At 26.9% G+C, this 21,245-nt stretch overlaps 1 protein-coding gene across 9 annotated transcripts in view; it reads right to left on the reverse strand.

The window, feature by feature from the left end:
- LOC117168158 (radial spoke head protein 3 homolog B) overlaps positions 1 to 19,248 on the reverse strand; it is a 73,503-nt gene extending 54,255 nt beyond the window's left edge. For 8 of the 9 annotated variants that reach the window (XR_004466468.1, XM_033353618.1, XM_033353653.1 and 5 more), the window contains exon 1: positions 3,011 to 3,066. The gene's annotated coding sequence lies outside the window, so the exon portion shown is untranslated. Of the gene's footprint in view, positions 1 to 3,010; positions 3,067 to 19,142 lie in introns of those variants that run through there. The other variant, XM_033353597.1, reaches the window with a different exon arrangement.
- Positions 19,249 to 21,245: the final 1,997 nt, after the last annotated feature.

Below are 21,245 nucleotides of genomic sequence, written 5' to 3' on the forward strand. Positions count from 1 at the left end.
AATTAAAAAAAATTTGAATCCATTTTTTGACCACTCCACTTCTCATTCGAAAGAATCACTTCCAAATAAAAGCTTCGTTTCTGAACTTTCATTTTTGGCAAAGATTTCAAGTTTAGAAGTTATTAAAAGAAAATTCGAATAACGCCGTAAAGTTTGAAAAAGTAATGTTTTATTGCTTGTAGTTCTACACAAATTTCAGTTAATGCTATAGGTTAGCTTTTTGACCTTAGTCATTATTAATGAGTAGAAACATGGTTAGTAATAAAAAACCAAATAATAAAAAAATAATAATAAATAATTAATAAGCAATAATTAAATTATAAGTATAATAAAAAAATTATAATCATAAAACTTTTTAAAAAAAAATTAATTAAATTAAGGCCTTTGATTCTAATTGATTGAAGTGCGATAAATGTTGGTGAGTCGTTAACCTGGCGTGAAAAGAATTCTTTGATCGATCAATACAACTGGTTCTTTTTTAGCCAAACAGGTGTGTCATACGCGCAGGATAATAAGAAAAAGTTGCTACAGGTTATTGAAAAAATTATTTATACTCTAAAAGAAATAATGAAAATATTATCAATCTATAATTTTAAATGACTCCATAATTAATTAAAGAATCAAACAATTGTAAAATTACTAATTCTACGAGTATTATCAGTGCATTTTGGAGAACTCAGATTCTAAAAAAAAAAGTTTTAGATAGTTTGCTCGAATTTTTTTTTGGAAAAGTTACCGCATTTTTTACTTTTAATATTTTATGTAACGAAAAATGAAAGTTTTTCATAATAAGTTATAGCGTTTGGCCTGTTTTTCATTGAATTAATTAAAACTGGCTTCTATTCCTGCATTTCAAGGAATTACAAGTATTGCATAAAATTCAGAAAATTTCGAAGGAATTATCAGAAATCAAGGGAATTTTTATAATTTAGGGAATTTAGAAGATTCTAAGAAATTCACCACATTCAAAAAACTCAATGAATTCAAGAAATTTAAGAATATCGAGGATTTCAGAAAAGACGAGAATTTCAGAACATCCACAGAACTTCAAGAATGTGTGGAAAATTCAAGAATTCAGAGAATATAGAGAATCACGGAATTTGGAGAATTTAGAGAATTCAGGGAATTACAAAAAAAAAACCAAGGAATTTAGGGAATCAAGGAAATTAAAAAATCAGAGTATCAGGAGAATTCTGAAGAATTGTAACATTTCTTGAATGAATGAAATTTAAGAAATTCAACAAATGCATGGAATTCAAAGAATTTACGGCAGGTATAGAATTTGAAAACTCGTGGAATTCAAGAAGTTCAGGGAATTCTAGTAATTCATGGAATTCCAGAACAACATGGAATTCTAAGAATTCATGAAATTCCAGAAAATCATGGAATTATAAGAATTCATGAAATTTAAGGAATTCATTGAATTGAAGAAATGCATGGAATTGAAGGAATTCATGGAATTTAATGAATTCTTGGAATTCCAGGAATGCATGGAATTCAAGGAATTGATGGATTTCAAAGAATTCAAGTAATTCTGGGAATATAAGAAATTCATGAAATTCAAGGAATTTATGGAATTCATAGAATTCGAGGAATTCATGGAATTCAAGATATTCGTGGAATTTAAGGAATTTATATCAATTTTGGGATTCAAGGAGCTCGTAGAATACAATCAATTCATGGAGTTAATAAAACTTGAAGAATAAATTTAATTTCAGGAATTCATGGAATTCAAAGATTTCTTGGAATTCAATGAATTTATGAAATTCAAGGAATTTAAGAAGTTCAGAAAATTCATAGAATTCATTGTGATTATGATATTCAAGAAGCTTTTGGTATTCAAGGAATTCTATTAATTCACGTAATTGTAGGAATTCATAGAATTCAAGAAATGCGTAAAATATAAGGAATTCATTAAACTCCAGGAATTCTTATCAATAATTTAAGGTATTCTAGAATTCAAGGTATTCTGGAATTCTATGAATTACCGGAATTCAATAAATTCACGGAACTCGTGGGATTCATGGGATGAAATGAATTTATTTAATTCAAGGTATTATGGAATTCAATGAATTTGTGGAATTAAATTAAATGATGTATTTTGGGGGATTCTTGGGATACAATGCACATGTGGAATTCAAGGTATTATGGAGTTCAATGAATTTATGGAATTCAAGTAATTCGAGGAATTCAGAGAATTCCGAGAATTTACGTAATTCAAAGAGTTCAGGGTATTCAAGGAATTAAAGGCATTCGGTGTATATAAGGAATTATATTAATTCGCAGAATTTAAGGAAATTTGAGTATTCAAAGAATTCAACGAATTCACTGGATTTAAAGAATTTAAGGACTTCGAAAAATTATCAGAATTTCAAGAGTATTCCATAAAATCTAATAGAAAACTAATAATAAGGATAATGCCAAAAATCTGATATGAATTCAAAGAAGATATAGGAATCATGATAACTGTTTCTGCGTAAATCACAGGATATTTTGAAATTTCCGGAGTTAAAATCTTCTATCTGGTTGAAATATATATTTTTATTATAATTTTTCTTTGACTAAAAAAATAAAAAAATGCTTGTTAAAAATTAATTTGTTTAAATTAGAACATTTTTTCACTGTTCTCAATTTTCTTTCTGAAAAAATACAGGAAAAAAATTAAACCGGGCAACTTTAAGAAATTCGATTTGGAACCATTTTTTTAAAACAATCCAAGCATGAAAAACGTAAATTAGGAGCATATTGCAGCTAATTTAGATGACATCATTAAAAATGCGCTGAAACTTAGAAAAATAAATTTTCGAGCAAATTATCTGAGTTGTTTTCATACGTGTAACAAGTTGTGTGAGTTTAAAAAAAATCTGTGACATGAAGTTCCCTAATAATAAATCTAGAAATTTAAACCATTGTAAAAGTATTGATTCGACAAATAATACGAGTGCATTTTTTAATAAAAATTGGGAAATGAGGGATGAAGAAGTGAAATTTAGATTTTAGAGCAACCTACTTGTGAATTTTTGGTTCAAAATTTTTTTTTCTAGATAGCGATGTTTCCTAAATGAAGCTCGCGGCACTACTGAGTTGATAAGTTTGTAGACTGGACAATGTCCTATACCCGCCACCGATAAAAGCAGCATGTATATATATTGTTATAGGGCCGGTCACTCAATACCACTGACCAGTAGTTGCGCATGCCTAAAGGTACGTTCATGACGATGCTGGTGACTGCAGTATAGCTATAGTCAAGTCAAGTGTAATGTCTCAGGTGAGAGGGGAACCAGGTTAACCCCTGGCGACACTTCAAGGTGAAGCCTTGAATCTTCAGTGTCAATTTCGTGAATTCTTTAAAATCCTTTGGAAGTCTTTGGTGTTTTCTAAAGTTTTATAGAATTATTTAGAATTTTATAGAATTCTTTAGAGTTCTATCGAATTCCCTAGAATTCTTTAGAATTATCTCGAGTTCATTAGCATTTTTTAGAATTCTTTAGACTTTTCAAGAATTCTACAGAACTCTTTAGAGTTCCTTAGAATTCTACATAACTCTTCAGAGTTCCTTGGAATTCTACAGAATTCTTCAGAGTTCTTCAGAATTCTACAGAACTCTTTAGAGTTCCTTAGAATTCTACAGAACTCTTTAGAGTTCCTGAGAATTACTTAACATTCTTCATAGTTCCTTAGAATTGTAAAGATTTTTTTCAAGTCTTTGGAGTTCTTTAGAATTCCTTTGAGTTATTTCTAACTTTTCAGAATTCCTTAGAAATATTTAGAATTCTTTGGAGTTCCTTAGAATTGTATAGGATTCACTACCATTTTTTAGAATTCTTCGAACGTTTTAAGAATTCTACAGAATTCTTGAAAAGTCCTAGGAATTCTTAAGGATTCCCTAGTATTCTAATTGACAAAGATATCATATTGGGAGGGGGCAGTATAACGCAGGTGTTAAATCTTCATCAGTGATGTGCAATATAAAGTTGCGGATATGAATTCATTCGTCTTCAAAGGCGCGCATATGCGCTATAAATTTTGGTTGAAAATCTTGTAAATTGCCCAAGATATGGAAGTAACCAAATTTTACGAACTGATTTTGTTAGTCATCACTGCGTAAAATTTGGTGACCTTTGTATCTTCGGCAATTTTCAAGATTTTCAAAATCATTTCATGGCGCATATTAGCGCATTTGAAGACGAATGAAGCCACGTGGCGCAACATTTTCTCTTGATGGCGCATATGAGCGCGTTTGAAGATCTTCAAAGTCATGTAATTTAAACTTTGATTTTTCTAATAGGGGGATAGCGTGACGCTAGCCCCTCACCCCTGCATAACAATTGATATAACTCCTACAGTTTTGTGGCGCAACATTTTTTATCGGTGGCGTGTTTGAGCGCATAATTCCTTAATATTTTTTGGAATTACTTAGTATTCTTTACAGTTCCTTAGAATTCCATAGAAATTCTTAGAGCTCCTTAGAGTTCCTCAGAATTCCTTACAATTCCTTAGAATGCCTTAGAATTCTTGAGAATTCCTAAGAATTCTTCAGAAATACTTGAAATTCTGTAGATTTCCTTAGAATACTTTACAATTCCTTAGAATTCCTTGGAGTTCTTTGTAATTCTACAGAACTATTTAGATTTCCTTATAATTTTAGAAAATTATTTGGAATTTTATAGAATTTTCTGGACATCCCAAGCACTCCACATGATTCCTTAGAATACCTTAAGAATGTTTAGAATTCTTTGTAGTTCTTTAAACTTCTTAAGAATTTCTTAGAATTCTTTAGAATTCCTTAGAATTTTTTACAATTTTTGCGAACTCTTTAGATTTTCTTAGAAACCTTCACAAATCTTTGGAATTCTTTAAAATTTAATAGAATTCGTTAAAAAAATTTAAATTATTTTGAATTGCTAAGGATTCTTTCAAATTTATTCGAGTTCTTTCGAATTTTTTTAATTCTTTTGAAATCTTTCGAATACTTTCAAATTATTTAGAATTCCTTAGTTTTCTTTCGAATTCTATAGAATTTCTTAGAATTTTTCAGAATTCTAAGAACATCTCAAGCATTTCAAATAATTCTTTGAAATTCCTTATAAATTATTATAATTCTTTGAAGTTTTCTTTTTAATTTTATAGAATTATTTCAAATTTTTCAGAATCCTTTGGACTTCTTAATAATTACACGGAATTCCTTAGAATTTCTTAGGGTTCCTTAGAACTCCTTACAATTCCTTAGAATGCCTTAGAATTCTTTAGAATTCCTAATAATTCTTTAGAAATACTTAAAATTCTGTGGAGTTCCTTAGAATACTTTTAAATTCCTGAGAATTCCTTGGAGTTCTTCGTAATTCTACAGAATTATTTAGATTTCCTTATAATTTTAGAACATTATGAAGAATTTTATAGAATTCTCTGGACATCTCAAGCACAGTACATGATTCTTTAGAATACCTTATAAATGTTTAGAATTCTTTGTAGTTCTTTAGAATTTTATAGAGTTTTTTAGAATCCTTTAGACTTTTCAAGAATTTTTCAGAATTCCTTTAAATTCTACCAAATTTCTTAGAATTCTTTAGACTTCCTTAGACTTCCTTAGAATTTTTTACAATATCTTCGAATTCTTTAGAGTTTCTTAGAAACCTTCACAAATCTTTGTAATTCTTCTAAAATTTAATAGAATTCTTTTTAAAGACACATATGCTGTTATAAAAAAATCAAGGGTTTTGTCGCATTCTTAGGAGCTTTTTGGAATCCCTGAAACTTCTTGAGAATGTTCTGGAATGCTTTGAAATTCCTTAAACTTTTGTGAAATTCTTTGAAATACCTTGAAATTCTTCGGGATTCTTGAAATTCATTAGAATTTTTTACAATACCTGAAAATTCTTTAAAATTATTCAGAATTCGCTGATTTTTTCTCTCTAGAATTCTTGGAAATTCTTTAGAGCTCTTTTAATTTCTTTAGAAATCTTTGATTTGTTTGGAATTGCTTAAAATATTGTTTTAAATTGTTTATATTTTTCGGAAATTCCTAAAATTTTTATAAATTCCTAAAAATTCTTTAAAATTCTTTGAAGTTCTTTGGAATTCTTAAAAACTATTTGGAATTCTGTCGAATCATTTATAAATTCTTAAAAATTGTTAGGACTTCTTTAAGATTTTATCGAATTCTTTAGAATTTTTCATAATTCTTATAAATTCTGAAATTCCTTAACATTCTCTAGAATGTTCTGGGATTCTTTAACTCTCTTTAGAATTATTTTAAATTATTTGAAATAACTTGAAATTCTTTGGAATAACCAAAAAAATTTTGAATTCTTTGGAATTCTTTGAAATTTTTTTAAATCGTTTGGAAAATTGTTTTAAATTGTTTATAATTTTCGAAAATTCTTAGAATTCTTATAAATTCCTCAGAATTCTTCAAAGTTCTTTGTAGTTCTGTCGAATTCTTAGAAATTCTTCGGAATTCTGTCGAATTATTTTTAAATTCTTTAGAACTCTCTAGAATTTTTTAGAATGCTTTGGAACTCTTTAAAATTCTTTTGAATTTCCTGGAATGCTTTGAAATTTTTCAGAATTTTCTGGAATTCCTTGAAATTATTAAAATTATTTGAATTTCTTAAAAATACCTTTACATTCTTTGTAATTCTCTAAAATTCATTGAAATTCTTTAACATTTATTTCAATTTTTTGGAATACCAGGAAAATCTAAAAAAAATATTTAGAGTCCTTTACAATTCATCGAATTTTTTCGCATATTTGGAAGTTTTTCAAAACTATTTATATTCCTTTAAAGTTATTTTGGAATTTCTTGGCATTCTTTATCTTTCGTTTAATTCTTTGTATTTCTTTGGATTTTTTATACATTTTTCAATTGTTTATGTTTGTTTATATTCTTTACATCCTTTACATTTTTTGTAATTATTAAGAATTTCTGAAATTTTTATAAAGTTCATTGATATTTTTAAAATTCTATTGAATTCTTGGAAACTGTTTAGAATACCTTAGAAATCTTTGTAATGGTTTAAATCTTTATTTCGGAAATTCTTATAAATTCCTTAGAATTCTTAAAAATTCTAGAGAATTCTATAGAGTGCTTTAGAATTATTTAAAAAATTTGAATTCTATATAAAATTATTTAAAAATTTTTAGAAATGCTTCAAAATTTTTCACAATCCTTGATAATTTTTTGACATTCTCTCCAATTGTTTGGAACTCTGTAGAATTCTTGGGAATTCTATAGAATTATTTATAATTTTTGAGAATTTTCTGAAATTTCTTATCATTGCTTGGAATTCTCAGGAATTCTATGAAATTCTATAGAGTTCTGAGAATTTTTATCCTTTTTTTGAAATTCTTTTTTTTTAATTCTTCATAATTTTTGTTTAATTTTTTAGAATTTCTGATCATTTTTTGCAGTTCCTTAGAATTATTAGGAATTATTTAGCATTGTTGATAATTGTTTCGAATTCTATGGAATTCTATGGTGCCCTTTAGAATTATTTGAATTTTTTATTTATCTGAAATTTTCTAATATTCTTAGGAATTATTCAAAAATTTTTATTCTTTTTAGGAATTCCTTATAATTCTTTGAAATTCCCTACAATTTTTTTGAACTCTATAGAATTTTTCGGAATTCTATAAAATTCTATAAAATTTTTTAGAATTCTTCGAAATTCTCTACAATTGTTTGGAATTCTCAAGGATTCTTTGGAAATTTTTAGAATTCTATGGAATTATTTGGAATTATTAAGGATTCTTTAATGTTATTCAGAATTAATCGGAATTTTTTAAGTTTTTCGAAATTCGATAGAAATCTAATTATTTCTTTATTATTTTGGGAATTCTTTGCTTCAATTCTTTATCAGTTTTTCAATTCTTTAGAATTCCTGGACATTTTTTAGAATTCCCTAAAATTCTTTGTAATTTTTTGGAATCCTCAAGAATTCCATGAAATTCTATAGAATTCTAATTAATTTTTGGGAACTCTGTAAAATGTTTCGGAACTTTATAGAATTTAATCAACTTTTTTAGAATTCTTTCAAATTCTTAAAATTTGTTTCGAATTCTTTATAATTCTTCGACTTTTTTTAGAAATATTTGCAATTTTTTACACTTATTTGAAACTCGGTAATATTCTTAGGAACTCTTTATAATTTTTCGATATTCTCTACAATTTTTTGGAACTCTGTAAAATTCTTCGGGATTCTATAAAGTTCTATAAAACTTTTTAGAATTTTTCGAAATTCTTTACAATTGTTTGGTATTCTCAAGGATTCTTTGGAACTTTTTAGAATTCTTTAGAATTATTTGGAATTATTAGGAATTCTTTAAAGTTATCCAGAATTCTTTGGAATTTGTTTAGAATTCTTCGAAATTCTATAGAATTCTACTTAATTCTTTATTATTTTTGGAATTCTTTTTTTTAATTCTCTATCATTTTTTTAATTCTTCAGAATGCCTGGTAATTCTTTACAGTTTTCCCGGAATTCTTGGTATTATTAACAGTGCTTTGGAATTCCCTAAAATTCTAAAAAAAATGTAAGCAAACTTCGACCATAAAATGTGCCGGTATAGAAAATTAATATCTGGAAAATTGCCCTTTGCATTTAATTTAATAAGGGACTTATTTCAGTAATGTGTTGTAATATCACACCATAAATTTGACTCGCTGCGAGTTATTTTCTCGGTCCTTGTGAATTGACTCTCGTACCTCATTTGGTTAAATAATTCCTAGAGAAGTAGTAAACGAAGTGGAAAGATCGCGTGTACGCAAAACGATTTATTTATTGTCAAAAATACATAGAATTAGTAGGTTTTCTCTGAACAAAAGAAATTTTTTATTAAAGATGAAATACCTTAATTTCTTGAAATGTTATAAACAAATTATTGGATAAAACTGACATTTACTGCCTTTTTGGTACAAAAATGGATTATTTATACTGGTTTCTTCATTGAATTACGTGAAAGTAAAATTATAAATTATGATAATAAAGTGAAATAGAATAATTGTTTTTGTAATGAATAATTGACATAAACAAATTTATGTATAATGTACTTCTGAACATAGAAACTTTTAATTCCGTCTACGGGTTAATTTACTTTCATCTCGGAAATAATAGCTTCATACAACAATTGATATTTTTATAAACAATTGCATTGATAAATTCATTTATTTTGCATTTTTAAACACAGAAAATTTTTCTTGAGAATTTTCTCAGGTCTCCTTGACTTTCTTTCGAATTTTATAAATTTTTTAGAATTCTTTATAATTCTTTGAAATTCTTAATAATCCTTTGAAATTCTTCAGAATCCTTTTAAATTTTTTGAAATTATTTAGAATTTTTTCAGAATCTCTAAGATTCTTTGAAACTCTCTGAAATCATCTGTAATTCTTCAAGGATCGTTTAAATTTCTTAAATTATTTGGATGTATTTAGAATTCTTCAAAATTATTTAAATTTCTTTAAAAAACTTAAGACATCTTTGAAATTCTTTAGAATTCATTAGAAATCTTTGGAATTTTCTTATAATTTCTTAAAGTTCTTTATATTTTTGTTTAATTTTAGAATTTTTTAGAATTCTTTAAAATTGTTTTAAATTCTTTAAAATTCTTGGAAAATTGTTAGAATTCTCTGAACTTCTTCGGCATTTTTCTAAATTCTTCGGAATTTTTGCAAATTCTTTTAATTTTTTAGAGTGCTTTCCAATTATTTCTAAATCTTTAAACTTAATTACATTTTTTGAAAATCTACCGAATTCTTTTAAATTCTTAAGAATTCTTTGAATTTTCTAGAATTCCTTAAACATCATTACAGTGATAAGGAATTATCTAGAAATCTTTAGAAATTTTCAAACTTTTTTCATTTGCTTGGACTTGTTAAGAATGGTTTGAAATTCTTTACAATTTCTTGGAATTCTTTAACGTTTTTTAAAAATGTTTAGACTTCTTTGAAATTCTTCATAGTCTTTTTCCAAAGTTCATATTCTTTTCTATTTTGTTTCACTTAAGCATAATTGCAATTTTTTAAAATTGTTTGAAATTCTCTACAATTCTTTGTAGATTGTCACAGATTCTTAGAATTGTTTAGAATTATTGAGAATTCCTTGAAATTATTTAGAATTCTTCAGAATTTTGTGAAATTCTGTAGAATGGAATTAGCAGTGGAGGTGATGTGATGATTGACGAAGGGGTAGAGAGGGGAGTAGTGTGAGAGTAAGGCAGAGATATATGAGGAGGAAAATAAGTTATGAATATAGGAGGGGTGGTGGAAGGGGCAGTAATTGTAGGGGAAGTAGTGGAGAGGAACTAGAGGAGGACGTGCGAATGGGATTATGAAAAATGGAAACGAAAAAATAAAAGAAAAGTGTAGAGTTAGAGGAGAAGTGGATAATTAAAGTGGTGAAAGTACAGTAAGTAAAGAGGTGGCATGATGGGAAGGGAAGTGATGGTAGAGGAAGTAATTGAAGGGGTAGTGGTAGAGAAGAAATCGAGGAGGAAGTATGAATGGATTGTGAAAACTGGAAACGAAAAAATAGAAAAAAGTGTACAGTTAGAGGATGATTGGATAAGTAAAGTGAAGGGAGTACAGGAAGTCAAGAGGTGGCGGAACAGGAAGGAAAGTGATAAGCGGGAGTAATAGGAGGGGTGGTAGTGAAGAGAAACGAGAGGAGGAATTACGAATGGGATTCTGAATGATGGAAAGGCGAAAATAGAATAGAAGTGTAGAGTTAGAGGAAAGAGTGGAGAAGTAAAGTGGTGGAAGTACAGGAAGTAGAGAGGTGACTGGATGAAAAGGGAATTGATACGAAGGAAAGTAATTGGTGTTACAGTAGTGTAGGGAGACTAGGCGAGGAAGTACGAATGGGAGAAGTGATTTGGAAAATATAAACTAGAACGTAGAAGTTTAGTGTTAAAGGAGGGATAGTAAGGACCAGTGTGGGGATAAGTGAAAAAAAGTAGAGGAAGTAAAAGGGGTGTGGTTAAAGGTTAAATAATGGGATGTATAGAGTAGTGGAGGGAAGTGATAAATATGCAAAAGGGACTAGAGGAGAGAGTATACTCCCAATTTGATTGTTGATTACTCTTTTTTCCCCATAATCTCATTAAATCTCATAGAATGAATAACGTCACTTTACGATCGTATTGATGTTCTGTATAAAGCAGTTTCTAAAGTACAAAATGCTGATAAAATGGCTGCTTGCCCGGAAATATGAGAGTGTAGGGAAAGTAAAGAGAGAATTAGAGTGGATCACAGGGAAGGGAGGTAGGGGCGGGAAAGTTGGTGAAGCCAGGCGGAGAGATGGAGGGTGTAGGGGAGAAGAAAGTAAAGTGGAGTAGGAAGTTTAGTGGTAATTAGTGGCAATAGTAATTCAATAAGCAATAGTGAACAAGTGAGAACAGAAGTAGGTAGCGGTGCGGTGAGGAGAGGATGGTAGTAGGTGGTAATAAAAGTAAGTGAGAGTAGTAAGGATGAGAGGAAAAGGGGAGTAGGGGGTGAGCTGGAGTAGGGAGTGTAGTGAAGAGTAGAAGTGATAGTAATTCAATAACTATAAACAAGGTGGTGAGGAGGGGAGTATGTAGCGGTGAGGCGAGAAAAGAAGTGATAATTGGGGGCAAAGGACGAAAGTTAGGGTAGTAAGGAGAGATAGGGAAAGTGTTAGGAGGGTCTGCGAAGTGGGGGAAGAGAATTAGACTTCGAACAGGCTACTAAAGCCTTGTTCGTAGACTCATGGCATCTATTTTAACTAATCTTTTTTTTTAATTATTTCGAGATCTTATGAAGTTTTGTTGTTGTTAAGGACTGGTTTCGGCACGAAGGATTGAAAATTAATCCGATTCCGTTTCTTGCATAAATAATGATAATCAAGCTCAGGCGATTCAGCTTTCGTGACTGAGGATTGTACTTCACTTTACGATCGTATTCTTGTATTCCTGTGGAGAGGGGTTGCTAAAGCATACGGTGCCGATAAAATCGCCATTCTCCGGTCATTCCCTTCTGGCAACCGCTTTATATGTGAAAATTGCTTATAGCCGTAGGTCGCTCTGGAGGTGGTCGTGTCATTATCGATGCATCGCGTTTTGATAACTTATCATTATTTTTCCCCTGAAGTATGACATTCTGTCCGTTTATTATTTTTATTATGAACTGAAGTGTTGATGAAATTGAAAAATGTGATCACTGATTAACCCTGATTATATAGTAAGGCTCTCTACTAGGATGTGCTAAACAACGTTTTTTTATACTAGTTACTCTAAGTTGTTACATATTTGGTATTGCTATCTTGTTACATTTGCTGAATAAAATTAACTATATTAGGGAAACGGGAATATAAAATAGAGGATCGAGAACTTTTTTTAAATGATAATTCTGAGTTAATTCAGGAAATATTTATAATTTTTAGTTGTTTCAGGGAATTATTTAAAAGAAGTAGGATTTTCACTTGAAACGAAAAATTTTCGAAAAGAATGTTAATACTTTGCTGGAACATGAAACTTTTGAAAATAATGTTAATTTTAAGTTGGTTTAGGAAATTATCCAAAAACATGCATTTTTCCCTTGGAACGGAGAGTTTTCGAAAAGAAGATTTGGAACAGGGCATTTTTTTGAAGAATTATAATTTTGAGTAAATTCAGGGAAATTTTCAAAAGAATTAGTTTTTTGACTTTACACGTAGAATTAGTCAAAAAACGTAAAATTTTGACCTGGAATTGGGAATTTTTGAAAAGATTGATAATTTTTAGTTGGTTCAGGGAATTTCCAGAAAGAATTACAATTTTCACCTAAAACGGTAAATTTTCCAAAAGAATTATAACATTAATTTGGAACGTCGACTTCTTAACAACAATGGCCATTTTTAATTTTGTTCGGAGAATTTTCTTAAGAATTACACTTTTATTTAGGAACAGGAAACTTTAAAAAATAATTAAGATTTAGACCAGCATCCAGGATTTTTTAAAGAAATATAATTTTTACTTGGCTCGGGGAATTTTGAGTTGGCTTAGCCAATTTAACAAGAGAATTAGGATTTGTATTTCAAACATCAATTTTTTGAAAAGCGTGATAATTTCAAGTTGATTCAGGGCTTTTTCCACTATAGAAAATAATTTTGTTTCACCAAAAAAAATTTTAAGTAATTTGAATTTTGGATTAAAACTGGGAATTTTTGCGAAGAATGCGAATTTTGTGTTCGTTCAGGTAATTGTTTAAAAGAATTATGATTTTGATTTTAAACCGGAAATTTGTGATAAGAATAATAATTTTAAGTTGATTTAAGACTTTTCTCAAAATAACGAGATTTTTCACTTGAAACAAAAAATTCAGAAAAAATAACGTTTTAATCTGGAACTGCAAATTTTTGAAAATAATTATGATTTTGAGTTTGCTCAGAAGAATTTTTCAAAAAAATAGGAATTTTGACATAGAATAAGAAACCTCAGAAAGAATTGAAATTTTGTTTTCGGAAATTTTAATATTCATGAATTTTATAATTCAGCTATATCGTTATTAAGAAATTTTACTATTCAAAAATTTTATTTTTCGGAAATTTCGCTATTCGGGAATTTTATATGTTTGGAATTGTATTATTGGGGAGTTTTTCCTATGCAGGAATTTTATTACTGGGGAATTTATGTATCTGGGCACTCTATTATTCGATAATTTGCCAATTCGGACATTCGATTATTCAGTAATTTTATCATTTAGACATTTTATAATTCGTGAGTTTTATTATTGAGGAATTTTCCTATGCGGGACTTTAATTATACGTGATTGTTATAATTCAAGAATTTCATTATTTGTGAATTTTTCTTTTTGCAAATTTGGTAATTTAGAAATTTTATTATAGGGAATTTTTCTATTTAGATATTTTATTATTGAGGAATTTTGAAATTCGGGAATTATATTATTAAAGAATTTTCCTATTCTGGAATTTTAATATTCGGGAATGATATTATTGGAGAATTCTCCTATTTCGGGAATTCTATTATTCTGAAAAAAAAATTCGTAAATCTTATTAATCGGGAATGTTCCAATTCAGGAATCTAAATTATTCGTGAATTTTATAATTCAGGAATATAATTATGATGAGGGATTTTCCCTATTTGGGAATTTTATTTTGCGGAACTTTTTGAATTCGGGAATTTTATAATTAAGGAATATCATTATTAGGGAATTTTCCTATTTAGTAATCTTGAAATTCGTGAATTGGGAAATTCAAGAATTTTATATTACTAGAATTTCATTGTTAGGGAATTTTTTTATCCTGGAAAGTTTTTATTCTGATATTTTTAAATTAAGTAATTTCATTATTGTGGAATTTTATTATTCAGAAAATTCCAAATTTGGGAATTCTATCATTCGGGAAATTTATTTTTCGGAAATTTTATAATTCAGGAATTTTGTCATTGGGGAATTATCCTATTCGGGAATTTTATTATTGGGGAATTTTTCTATTGGCGAATTTTCAAATTCGGGGATTCTGTTATTCGAGAATTTTGCAATGCGGAAATTTTATTATTTAGGAATTTTATAATTGGGGAATTTTCCATTCAGGGATTTCGTTATTAAGGAATTCCCCTATTTAGGAATTTTATTATTGATAACATTTTCTACTTGGAGACTTTATTAATTGAAAAGCTTATTATTTGGGAATTTTATTATGCAGGAATTTTATAATCGGGTAATTTTCCGATTCAGAAATTTTATTATTCGGAAATGTTATTTTTCGGGAATTTTTAAATTCAGATATTCTATAGTATCGGCAATTTTACTATTCGGGATTTTCCATATTTGGGAATTCTATCATTCGGAAATTTTAGTATTTCGAACTTTATAATTTTGGAATTTTATCATTTGGGAATTCTCCTATCCGGGAAATTTTCTCTAATTAAAATTTAATTTAATTATTAAACATTTTAATTTTAATTAAATTAAATTAATTAGGTTTTATTATTGGGGAATTTTCCTATTTGGGAATCCTATTTCCTATTTTAATTGGGAACTTATAATCACTTGCAATACAAAATTTATTACAATTAATTGTATTTTTGAAATTTGGAATATTCAATTTTATAAAATTTGTATTTGTTACTTTAAAGTATAAAAATAAGAATCTAATAAAAAATGCAAAAAATGAATTAGTGCACCGACTTAGTGAGTAAAAATCGATTAAACTGACAATTAAGCAAACTGCTTTTTCAAACAATCCATACTTCGTTGAGTTTCTGACAAGTAAGATAGTGAGAAAGTCAGCCACGCGAAACTCCCTTTGATAACGTTAATTTTATATACCCCCTTTGCAAAGAATTTCGATTTCTATCTTCTAGAATTTTTATATTGCGCTAAGGCTTCTTAAAGCACTTCGATTTCTAGGTCATTTCTAATTTTTGTCACAAAAAATAACTAAAATAAGGTAATTATTTTTTAATTTATTTAAATTTTTAATACTAAGAACTTTTGGATGCAGGTGCAAAACCTCTTGAAAACCACCAAAATAATTTACAAGAAATATGAAACTGCGCAGCTTTTATTTGTTTAATTTATTTTAAAAATTCAGTTTCTGGTCCTCGCCGAGATTTTTTTAGTCGTAAAAAGAATATTGAAAATAAAAATTTTTTGTACCGATTAATTTTTATTTTTTTTATTTCAGAAAGTTAAATTTTCAACAAAGATACGAAGATACGAACGAAAAAAAAATAATTATAAGAGACATTAACGAAGTACTTAGTCGAATAGTTATAAAGGATTATTATAATTTTTTAATTTTTAGCTTATATGTTAAAAGCCAGACTTTCAGGCAAAAATTCATATTTTAGAAAATTTTTTTTTAAGCTATGCACCCTTTGATACATTTGCAATTTTTTATTTTTATAAAATAATTGTATTAACAAGTAAACCAGTTTCATACTTTTTTCATACAAAAAATTCCTTGCTATCTAATAAGTGTCAAAGTATCTCCTCAAACTTACTAAATTACCGAAAATTATTAACAATAATTTTTTTTAGCCCAAATTATTTATAACAAAGCGAAATTTAAGTCTTGACAATTTTTGTTGTTTCTAGTAAGTGTTGCGAACAATCTAAATATATATTAAAAAGTAAATAATTGTTTTCCGCTGAGAACAGATAAAAATTTATTCTTTGTTTACTTAGAATCTTTATAGTACGTTCAAAAACTTTTTTAGTTGAAAATTTTCATATAAAAAATATGCGAAAATGGAAAAAATTCTTCGTACGTTTGTCAAAAATTGAATGCTATTAATAAAAAACAATAAAATTGAAGACTAATTGAAGAAATTAAAAGAATTCTTTTTTAATCAATATCGTTTATTTGTTGAAAAACAATGATAAAATATTTTGAATATTTTATTTTTTATGATCAAATAAATGTACTACAAAAAAATTTCTTGCCTGTTTTTAATTTGGGAATTTTACAGTTTCGGATATTTTACGAAGGACACTGTAAAATTATAAAATGAAAACAATTTAAAAAATCGTTTTTCAAAACCTCATGATAATTTTTTTTTAAATACACTAATAAAATATTTCTGTACAACAACTTTTTTCGATTGTATGATATATTTTTAAAAAGTTGTTGTTTGAATTTGAAATAAAAAAAATGATAAGAAAATGTTTTTTAATGCAAAAAACAATATATAAAATATAAAAAAAATATAAAATACTCATTATTGTATTTTTCATAAATGAATATTATTGTTAAAAAATCAATATTCTCAATTTTTTAGTTCGGGAATTGCTGAATGTCTGATGTTTTATAATTCGGAGGTTTTTTAACTAGGGATTTTTATATTTCGGCAAGTTTATAATTTCGGAAATTTTATTATTGACAATTTTCGAATTCGAGAATTTTAGAGTCGGGAATTTTTCGGGATTTTTCGATCATCCTAAATATGAAATAATAAATAATAGGAAAAATAAAATACTTTTATTTCACCAACATATTTTTCATTTAATTCATTACCTATTACTTTTATTTTATTATTTATTTTTACTACCATTAGTTTTAAATATTGCTTAGATTCAGGTATTTTACAATTTTGAAGTTTTCTTATGTCGGCCATTATAAACAATTCCAAAAAAAGAAAATTCCTAAAAAGTTAAATTAAAGAAATTGCTTTTTTTAAACATTTTCGAATAATCAAAAGTACAACACAGTTTCTTCTTTATTAAAAAAACTACATTATCGTTTTTCTTAATAAAATTAAAATTTTATTATTCAACAATTTTTCAATTCGGGGTTTTCACATTTCGCAAATTTCCTACTTCAAACATTTTATTTTGATATTTCGCAATTTTTTGGCAGTCCAAATATTATATTATTCGGAAATTTTGCAATTTGGCACTTTTATATTTTGGAAATTCTCTACTTCAAAGATTTTATTTTTCCGAATTTGTTTGCTATTCCAATTCTATTATTCGAGAATTTTTATGTTCTGGAAATTTGCTACTTCAAAGATGTTTTTTTCTCAATTTGTTAGCCGTCCCAATTTTATTATTCGGAAATTTTTCAATTTGCGATTTTTATATTGCAGAAATTTTCTGCTTAAAAGATTTTATTTTTCGAAATTTGTTAGCCGTCCCAATTTTATTTTCTGGAAGTTTTCAATTTGGGATTTTTATGTTTCAGAAATTTTCTACTTCAAAGATTTCTTTATATTTTTTGAAATTTTTATATTTTCGGAAAGTTTAAATTTCAAAGATTTTCTTTTCCGAAAACTTAATAGTGTCGGAAAATCTTTTTATCGGAATTTTTCGTATATTTCGGGAATTTTCTACATCAAAGATTTCATTTTTTGGAATTTTTTAGTCATCTCAATTTTACGATTCAAAATTTTTCCAATTTGCGAGTTTTATATTTCGGAAATTTTCTGCTGCCAGGATTTTATTTTTTATTTTTCGGAAGTTTTGAGACATCCCAATTTAATTACTCGCGAATTTCCCATGCGGGATTTTTATCTTTTCGAAAATTTTTTATTACGAAAATTTTCTGATTCGGTAATTTGACAGTTTTGGGAATTTAAATATTCGGGAATTATCCAATTTGAGATTTTTATATTTCGGAAATTTTCGACTTCAATACACTTTTTTTTATTTTTCGTCATTTTTATATTTTCCGAAATTTTTTATTTCAAAGATTTTCTTGTTCGGAAACTTAACAGTATCGCAATTTTTTTTCCTAAATTTTCATTCGTACAATTTTATTGATCGAAAATTTTCCAATTTGGGATTTTTATATTTCGGAATTCTTCTACCTCAAGTTTTATTTTTTATTTTTCAGATTTTTTTAACCATCCTAATTTTATTATTCCTGAATTTTCCGATTTGGGACTGTTAAATTTTATTATTAGGAAATTTTGCAAATTGAGATTGTTATATTTTGGAAATTTTCCACTTCAAAGATTTTATTTTCCGCAATTTGTTAGCTGTCCCAATTTTATTATTCGGGAATTTTTCAATTTGGGATTTTTATATTTCGGTAATTTTCAGGTTGAAAGATTTTATTTTTCGGAATTTTTTAGCTATACCAATTTTATTATCCGGAAATTTTTCAATTTGGGATTTTTATATTTCGGAAATTTTCTATTTCAAAGATTTTTTTCCAGCAACTTGACAATGTCTGGAATTTTATTATTCGGGAATTATCCAATTTGAGATATTTATATTTCGAAAAGTTTCTACTTCAATATTTTATTTTTCGGAAATTTTCTATTTAAAAGATTTTGTTTTTCGGAAATTTTCTACTTCAAAGATTTCATTCGCTATTTTTCGGAATTTTTTGCCCATCCCAATTTTATTATTTAGGAATTTTCCAATCTGGGATTTTTATATTTTCAGAAATTTTCTACTTCGAAGATTTCATTTGTTATTTTTCTCATTTTTTTTGACCCACTCGATTATATTCTTTGGGAATTTTCCAATAAGGAACTTTTATATTTCGGCAATTTTATCATTTACATTTTTTTTTTAAATGTTGCTTCTTTGGAATCTTTCAGCCGTCCTTTGACTTCAATTAAAAAAAAAAATTAAATAAAAACTATAAAATCACTCAAAAAAATCCATTTTCAATTTGTTTATTCAGAGTAATTTTGCGCCTGCACCCAATTCATAATTTATAATAATAAAAACTTACAGAGGTGGATTTCGATATCTTTTTTGGATTTGTAAAAACGCCTGTTGACTTTTGACAATTGTGTAAGTTTCCTTCCTTTCTGGCATTGTAGGTATATTGTATGATCGTAATCCTCGATTGCACATTTGACACTGTTGAGTTTTTGTACCCATTTTTAAACTTTTGATTTCAGATTAATTATTAGAAACTGAAAATGCACAATATTTATTTTTTTTTTACATCAAACTGAAAATATGTTTTTTTATTTAAAAATTGGTTGTTTTATTATTATTGAAGTTTTGAAATTTTTAACAGTATTTTGTAAATATTGCATCGAGACCTGTCAAAGGAGCGAAGGGTCGAAAATAAACTGATTAGATCGAAAAATTATTATTGTTTCACTTTATTCTGACTGGCGAACATGAAGGGTTGTCATAGAAACAAAACAATTTTCGTCGATATTTCTTGAACTGAATTTAGAACGATTGTATTGAGGTCTGAACTTTTAAAATTTTCATGATTATAGCCAGATAGTCAAAATTGTTTTTTTTTTGTTTTTAGTTCAAAAATATTTGTACGTATTTTGGAAAAATTTCGGATACAATAGAGACTTTAGAGTCCAAAATGCTAGTTTTCTAAATAAAGGAAATAGGGTGGTTTTTAATAGATAAATAACAAAAACAAAAAATAAATATTAAAATAAAATTTGTTATAAACAAACAAATATTTGATTTTTTTTAGCAAAAGAGACCAGTTTTCAATAAAATAGTAGAATTTTTAACAAAATAGTTGAATTTACAACCTAGGAAGATAAATTTTTCACTAAATTATTGAATTTCCAAAATAAACAAATTTTAAACCTTAACCAAAATCAGTTGCATTTTTCAGCAAATATTTGATATTTCAAGCCGAAAAGAACATTTTTTCAGAGAAAAGTTTCAACCTTTTCTACGAAAAAAGTAAATTTGAAAACAAAGACTTTTCTACCAAAAAGTAGATTTTCGAACACTTTTCTACAAAAAAAATTAATATTAGAACAAAATCTGTTTTTTTTTTTTTTGCAAAATCGTTGATTTTTTAACAAAAATTTTTCAACCAAAAAAGTAGATTTTCGACAAGAAACTTTTCTACCAATAAAGAAAATTTTTCAATAAAAGTTTTATACCAAAAAAGGTAATTTTCAAACAAAAACTTTTTTTAACCGAAAAAGTACATTATAGAACCAAAAATTTTCTACAAACAAAATTAATTTTAAAAAAAAATCTGTTTTTTTTTTGCAAAATCGTAGATTTTTGAGCAAAAATTTTTCAACCAAAAAAGTAGATTTTCTACAAGAAACTTTTATACCAATAAAGCAAATTTTTCCACAAAAGTTTTATACCAAAAAAGGTAATTTTCAACAACAAAAACTGTCTTTAAACGACAAAGTACATTATAGAACCGAAAATTTTCTACAAAAAAAATTAATTTAAAAAAAAAATCTGTTTTTTTTTTTGCAAAATCGTAGATTTTTTAACAAAAATTTTTCAACCAAAAAAGTAGATTTTCGACAAGAAACTTTTTTACCAATAAAGCAAATTTTTCAACAAAAGTTTTATACCAAAAAAGGTAATTTTCAAACAAAAACTTTTTTTTAACGAAAAAGTACATTTTAGAACCGAAAATTTTCTGAAAAAAAATTAATTTAAAAAAAAAAATCTTTTTTTTTGTGCAAAATCGTAGATTTTTTAACAAAAATTTTTCAACCAAAAAAGTAGATTTTCGATAAGAAACTTTTCTAACAATTAAGTAAATTTTTCAACAAAAGTTTTGTACTAAAAAAGGTAATTTTCAAACAAGAAGTAAATTTTCGAACAAAAAATTTTCTACAAAAAAAAGTAAATTTTTGTACAAAAGCTTTTCTACCAAAAAAATTAATTTTCGAACAAAATCTTTTTCTTTACACAAAAAAAGTAGATTTTTGACCATAAACTTTTATGCTAAAAAAGTGAATTAAAAAAAAACTTTTCTACGGAAAAAGGACATTTTCAAACAAAAACTTTTTTGTACCCAAAAAGTATATATTCGAACAAAAACATTTCTACCAAAAAAGTAAATATTCGAACAGAAACGTTTCTACCAAAA

Source organism: Belonocnema kinseyi, chromosome 1 (assembly GCF_010883055.1).
Source record: "Belonocnema kinseyi isolate 2016_QV_RU_SX_M_011 chromosome 1, B_treatae_v1, whole genome shotgun sequence".
Taxonomy (NCBI): Eukaryota; Metazoa; Arthropoda; class Insecta; order Hymenoptera; family Cynipidae; genus Belonocnema; species Belonocnema kinseyi.